At 37.8% G+C, this 7,542-nt stretch overlaps 1 long non-coding RNA gene across 1 annotated transcript; it reads right to left on the bottom strand.

Annotated features, from left to right (window-relative positions):
* Nucleotides 1-3,634: 3,634 nt before the first annotated feature.
* Nucleotides 3,635-6,557, bottom strand: LOC119361812. The gene is made up of 2 exons (XR_005172974.1): nucleotides 6,293-6,557; nucleotides 3,635-6,103 (listed from the first exon to the last, which is right to left on the bottom strand). It is a non-coding gene; the product is annotated as an uncharacterized LOC119361812 (long non-coding RNA).
* Between the last annotated feature and the right edge of the window lie 985 nt (nucleotides 6,558-7,542).

The raw sequence follows: 7,542 nt of genomic DNA on the forward strand, positions 1-7,542 counted from the left end.
AAGAATTGTGCAAGCTTACCATGCTAGGATTTTGAAGTGACTCGTGGTCGAGTTGGATGAGCTGGCCGCGGAGTAAAGAATTTGGCACAGACAACCAGCCTAGCAGGCAAAAAATGGAGTTTTTGACTGGACAGACAGACCGGCAACTTTTTGCGACCTCATGTAAGAACTTATAAACATCTGGTGATTTTTGTTGTGATTGTATATATTTGCAATTGTTTAATCTTATGCTTAAATTTCTATTTTGATCAAGATATGCATCTCAGATGCAGGTGTCTGGACCTGGGCGGACATTTGGTACATGCGATCGGATGGCGGGCTCCCCAATCCCTGTCCGCGGACGCGTCCGGATGCATTCGCGGATATTTGGTGTGTCCATTTTGATGCACGCCATTGGTAACTCCAATGCGGATCATTGTTCGGACACTGCCTGCAGTAGCGGTAGGAGAACAGGTCGTCCAACCGTAGACATCAAATGAGCATCAAATCCAAACAACAAGATTGGCCATGTAAACTTAGAAGAAAAGCACATGAAAATGTGGGGAGATGTAGCCATAGTAACAGTGAGTCGACACCTTCAAACCTCCCTAGGTTTGGTACCAGATTAAGGGAATTCAGACACCTGGACGCCGCTGACGTTTGATGCATATGATACTGAAGGACAAAAGTGTCCAGACAACACGGTCCAGACACTCAGAAATGTTTTGATGCACGATGTCGGGGTTGCCCTTAGCTGTTGTAATCCCATCTCTTTTACTCACCCAAATGATCTGGTTTGAGTCCTTGGATTGTATTTTTTTTTCTTATTCTATACAATGCAGGAGCTATTTTTACAGGGAATTTATTTGCTCTTTTCTTTCACCACAAAAATATAAATTAGATTTTATCTTGATAATCAATCAATAGCATACTAACACTAATATAGGCTAACATTGCAATAGAAGCGCAGAAACAACGGGACGTTCTGAAAAAGAGTGAACTAAAGCAACACACTTTCAATAGTGGTGTAATAAATAAATACAATCGGGAACCCAAATACAATAATACTCCTATGTAACGAAAACACTTTGAGCACACAATTGGGATCGACATTGTCTTGCTTATGGTGAGATACGATAACTCCTATTTATCGCATGGGTTGGCAGAGAGCCACCAATCACGCACCTGCTTGTGCCCCAGTGCAATTTTAGGTCGGCTCATGTGCGGGTTGGGCGCTCCCGTCATTTGTTTTTGGTTTTTATTCTTTAATTTTATCATTTTTACACTGAGCACTGTTTAGGAATGTCAAATTTAAAAATAATGTTCGGAATTTAAAAAATGTTCATGAATTTGAAGAAGTTTTGAATTTTTGAAACAGTTCATAAAATTTGAGTGATGCTCAGGGTTTTATAAAATGTTCATGAATTCATAAAATGTTCAGAATTTCACATTTTGTTCCCAACTATCAACAAACATTATTCGATTCAAAACTTATTCGCTCATTCAATAAATGCACATGAATTTGAAAATATGTTCGCAAATTCAAAATATATTCACAAATTAGAATATTGTTTGCGAATTTCAGAAAGATGTTCAATGATTAAGAAAATGTTCGCCAATTTGAAAACAAAATCCATATTCTAGCAAAATGTACATAGATTTGAGAAATGTTCATGGAATTCAAAGAATTTTCTAAAATTTCAAAAGATGTTCCCGGATGGAAAAATGTGTTCGCTCATTCCAAAAGTGTTTGCAAATTTCAACAATTCTTACCGAATTTCAAAATAATGATCATGAACAAAAAATGTTTGCCAATATAAAAAATTGGTTCTAATATTAAAATAGGAAAAAGGAAAGAAAAAGGAAAACAAAAGACCGATAGAATATACACATTACTGTCCACGAATTGAAAAATAAAAAACGAAAATAAAAAAATAATATGGATGAAACATCTGATAAAAAGGAAACACAGATTTGTATGGAAATAAACGGTTCAGGAAGACTGTGGAATCTTCCAAACGGGCTAAAAAACCCTGCAGCGGGCCAGCCCATGAAGAATCCAACGCTCGGGTGGGTACGCGTTTGGTTGGTATCTATCACGGTACGCGGTAAATACTGGCCGCGAGATACAAACTTGGTCTGCCTAAGCCATCATTACTAATAGGCCGGCCAAAGAATCTCCCTGCAGGTCAGTTTATACTCCCTTTGTTCCCTAATATAAGACTTTTTAACTATTTCAAAATAAAAAATTTGTGTGGAACTATATAAAATTATTGACTATATACAGAGTAAAATGAGTGAAAATACATACTAAAGTGTCCAGATACATACAAATTAACAAAGAGCTAAAAGGTCTTATATTAGAGAACATATCGAGTATTATTTTATATTTTTTGTTTGTTTTGACTTTTGAAAACATTTTAAGTACACATATTTCCAAACTTAAATTTACTTAGAAAACAAATCATGAAATTGAAAATTTAAATATAATGTAAAATTTTGTTTGTGTAGTTTAAAAAAATGTTGTCAGCATTAAAAAAGATGTTATAACATTTAAAAAATGGTCACACTTTTCAAGCAAAACCTATGTGCTACTTTGTAGAAAACTTTTAAATTTTAAAAAAATAGTGTAATGAAAAGAATAATTTGCACCCTTAAAATATGTACTTAACCTAAAAAATGTTCACAAATTTCCAAATTATTTGTAAATGTGTATACAATTTGCAAAGAATGTTCGTGTAGTTTCAAAATAGGGTTCGTGCCATTCCAAAAATGTTTCAAGGTGTATTTGGAAAATGTTTAACAGGTAATCGGTAAAATTCAGAAATAAGATTTTTTTTTTAAATTAATCTTATATTTGTAAAATTTTAAACATATATATAAATAAATATTTAAGCTGTATACAAAAATTTTAAAATGTATATTAAAAAAGTAGACATGAGAACATATATTTGAAAAAATGTTAAGCATGTATTTGAAAAATGTTAAATGTGTCTAAAAAATGTTTCAGATCTATAAAAGATATTGTACAGAAAAGTGAACATATGTTGAAAAAACAAAAGGTAAAAAAAAACTATAGAAAACCGGAAAAACAAATAAAAAAACACTTGACAAACCCGAAGAAAATAAAATATAAAAGCAGGAGGAAAAATATGCAACCAGTGAAAAACTGGTAAAAACCACAAAGGAAAAACAACTCACGTGCTAGCTACAGTACTAGGCTGGCCCAGTAGGTCTGCCCAGAACGAGACTGAATTAAATCTGATATCAGGCGAGAAATAGGCTCGGGGAGCGGAATAGACGACCGTGCATGCACCTCACATGGCAGATCGTATTTGGAAATATTTAAGACGGGTTTGAGGGTCCGGTTTTAGATACTCTTATACAAAACTAGTAAATGTGCACGTGCAACGCACGTCTTGACTAATATAAATGATAACAGTTAGACAAATTTATAAACTATATTGGATGTTGTATAGTTTAGCCATAACTTCAAATATTGTGTGAACTAAAATTAATTTCCATCCATTGTTTAGATCATATACATAGTATTGTGAAAATTTCACTGATCACATAAATAATAATAGGTATACTCATTACACAATGCAATGCAACTCGTGTTAAAGGACAAAAAAATGGAAAAACATGTACCATAAAACGATAATCTAGAAAACTTGTTGAACAGTCACAAAACCAAGAAAACAATGAATGAATAGGTCCTCTAATTTAGGCTCCAGGTAATGTGGAGGTAGCTCCAGTAATACTTGTTCGGCTTCGGCTGCACCAACTCTTCTCGTTTCTCCCCTTAGTTGGCTGCAAACTGTACTCAACCACATCAGTGATGCGCCATCACCGCGACAACCAGCACCAACACCTTTACACTCACCTTCATCCTTGCGTCACTGGCAAGAACCTGTACCCTGTCCAACCATGCACCGCCCTTGGCATGCAAAGCCACGCCATGTTGGGATGCTCACAATATTGATCCAGGCATGACCAAACAGGCGAGCAGAGTGCCAACGCTACAATTAGGTGCATTTTACAACTGGTATATACATGTAACAATATGTAAATTACCAAAGAACGATAGTCAAACCACCAGATCAGAAATGTATTTGTCAAAGTCCAGTGATACCGATCAGTTCAAGAAAGATATATGGGTGTTCAATGCGCTTTCAAGAAAAATGATTAAATATAAGATTCAATTAGAAGCAATCGCAATGGTACATTATTCCTGGAGTGAGGCATACTGTGCCACTAAATATTGATGTTAATAAGGCAAATTAAATTATTCTCCGAGCAAATGTAATTTTGCATATGCCTTCAAAATAGTACATCAAGGCAATGTTATTGTGCATATCAAGGCATAATACATCTTTGAGCAGTGTTATTGTGCAAGTGAAGGCAGAGTATTACAACTTAGAAAATGCATGCCAGAGAATCATCCTTTTCAAAAATACCCAACTTACTTTTCAAGTGTGTAGGATTTTCCATCAAATATTTTTAAATTTCCGACATTATTCATGGTCATAGAACTGGATTGTTTTATCTCTCCCATAAGCAGACTACTTTAATTAAAGAAGCAACTATTCTAGATCTATATGATTAATTTTAGGGAAGTGTCAAAAAAATACACTGCAAGAAACATGACTTACGGGTTAAGGTGTCATCTAACTAAAATTAATAAATTATTAGCATTAAGGGTATTCCAGTGCGGAAGAGCGCAACAAATAAAGCTATTGGCTGTGATAATAGTCAATTTCTTTACTCATTTTCCATTTAAAGTTGCTTTTTAAGCAGAAAAATATATGATGATGTTCTGCTAAAGAAGTGTATGGAAAGCAAGAGCTAGATAGCCGAATATGATATATGAATCGAAGAGCATAAAAGGGAAAGATCAATTCTAGCAATCCATGATATACATAACTTAAGTATTATCACTTTTGAGTAACCAGTTACAAATTTTCAATGGGATGTTGGACTCATCATTTTTAAGATCGCGGTGACAGATTTCCTGCATTTCTAGCATCAGTTCATGGGCATTTTTTTTTCTGCATTGGTTTCCTTTGATAATTTTCAAAAGCAAAGTGTACCATGAAATGGCAGTAGCAGACCTCCGAAAGTAGTTGCTGAAGGAAGTACCTTGCTTGTTGACAAGAGAAAGCATATGAGTTACATGATTACATCATTAGAGAACAAATAGAAGCATGTCTGATTAAATTTATTCTTCTTCACTAATAATGTAAGTGTTCACACAGGCTGCAAAGCAATTCTCAACATTCAATTCAACTGGAATCACCAATAACATCGAAGGAGAGGTATTTGAACTGACAATGAGCTCCAATATATAAATTTGGAAGTCATACATGTTACGAAAATTAATTTTATTACATCTACTTCTTTTTATCTGATTCTTCAAGGTAAAATGCTACAAATTTGGCATGTACATGTGCAGGTGCAGTTAGTGGCAAACTTAAAAATCAATCTAGTCCAGCTTCGAAATATTTATGTGAACTATATGATTCACAAATTAGAAAACATGACATGTTATCTAATCAATTTACGCCTTTAAATCATTTGTCAAGCAACAACCATACCAATTGTCATGCAAAGAAAACTTTGATGCATAATGCTTATCATTTTGAAATGCTGGTAGTCCAGGAACACGGCATGAAACATTACAGGTACATTACTCATGCAGAAATCAAGGTTATTCCTCACGATGCTGTAAGCTTCATCTAAAGTTTACATTGGTGCATGTCGGCGTTATCCAACACAGCAGCTCTCACAGGCAAACATAGTAGAGAAATGCAAGTTTAGAGATCTATCATTAGCGCACACGAACAAAATCATAATAGCAACTTCATTCACACCCAATCGGCAGTTCCTCAGGTTGACTTATCAAATCAAATTAGTAAGTTGGCACACCCAACAACAAACTGCTAAAGATCCAACCTTTGATGTAGAAGTCGTGGTAACTCATGTTCTAGTTATTCTAGAGAGTTGGATACACCGTGAGCCACGGAAACTTGGCCAGAACCCATCCATCTCTTTTTCGTCCTTCGCGGCCGCCGCAGCCACGTGCCTGATGCTCCTTCCACTGTGCTCTCCTGTTCCGGTGACGCTGCCGGAACCACAAGAATTCAATCAGAAATTGGCAGAAATTTCCTCCAAAATAGGGCGCTAAGAAACCATTAAAAAATAACATGAATTCAAATCCTACAAAACAATCGACCTGCAAAGCGCTAAGCCACCTTAATTAGTAGCATATATTCGTGGGTGCAGAGGAGTTTTCTGTTCGGCGGCGATGTACCTGGGTAGCAGAGGAGGAGCGGCGGGGCGGCCGCCTGCTCTCGCATCCGTTGGAAGAGGAGCGGCGGGAACCGCGGCCTGCTCTTGTGTCCGTTAGAAAGGGATCGGCAGGGGCGTCGGCCTACGCTCGTGTCTGTAGGAAGAGGATTGGCGACCTACATGGGGCAGCAGAGGAGAAGCAGCGCGGGAGGCGTCCTGCTCTCGCCTCCGTCGGAGGAGCGGCAACGACGGAGGCTGCTCTCGCGTCCGTCAGAAGTGGATCGACCGGGGCGGCGGCCTGCTCTCAGATGCGTCACACAAAATTTGGTGGTCTTCGCATTTTCCGCGGCCCTCGCGCCCGTCAGCAGGAAACGTGTCGTTTCCTTTTGTGATTCCGCTTTTTTTCCTACGGGCGTGGGAGGACGTGGGTTTGGCAGAGTAATCGTCCGCCAGCGTAAATTGCTAAACGCACCACTAGTAGAAAAACACCTAATATTCCCGGTTCGTAAGGGCCTTTAGTCCCGGTTCATGAACCGGGACTAATGGGTCATTACTAATACCTCCACCCATTAGTCCCGGTTCAAACACGAACCGGGACCAATGTGCCACCACGTGGCCCTGTGCGCCGAGCCCAGTCAGGGGGCCTTTGGTCCCGGTTGGTGGTACCAACCGGGACCAAAAGGCATCCACGCGTCAGCATTCTCGTGGCTGGGGTTTTTGTTTATTTTTTTGAAAGAAAGGGGGGTGGGGTTTTGGGGGGTTAATTTAGGTGTTTCATATATTGTGTTAGCTAGCTAATTAATACACAGAAGTGTCCTCTCTTATGTCCGTGCTTGGTCGACGCTACGTACTATATATACATAAGTGATCGAGAGAACCATTGAGTACAGAAGTTCGTCATGAATACCAAGAGAAGTAATCGATCGACCTCTCCTTCTCCGAGGTCGAACAACAAGTTTTCGTATATCATGTTTCCGATGCTACTAGCTACATACATGTACAATATGTATAAGATCTCTTAATTACAATCCCCTAGCGATTGAAATCAATTTGCACATGGTATTCTCCGGCTTTATTGATGACGTGGTCAAGAAAAGAATCCCGCCAATTCTTCTTGAATTGCTTTCATGCGATCTAGTTCTAGGAGTTCATTCCGCATCTGCCACGTCTAATTTGAAGAAGGGGATTAATTAATACATATATATGAATGAAACTCAATAGAAATGATGGTGTAATAAAATGAAATTGTGAATATTATTGCTTATGCACTTC

This window comes from Triticum dicoccoides, chromosome 2B (genome assembly GCF_002162155.2).
Source record: "Triticum dicoccoides isolate Atlit2015 ecotype Zavitan chromosome 2B, WEW_v2.0, whole genome shotgun sequence".
Taxonomy (NCBI): domain Eukaryota; kingdom Viridiplantae; phylum Streptophyta; class Magnoliopsida; order Poales; family Poaceae; genus Triticum; species Triticum dicoccoides.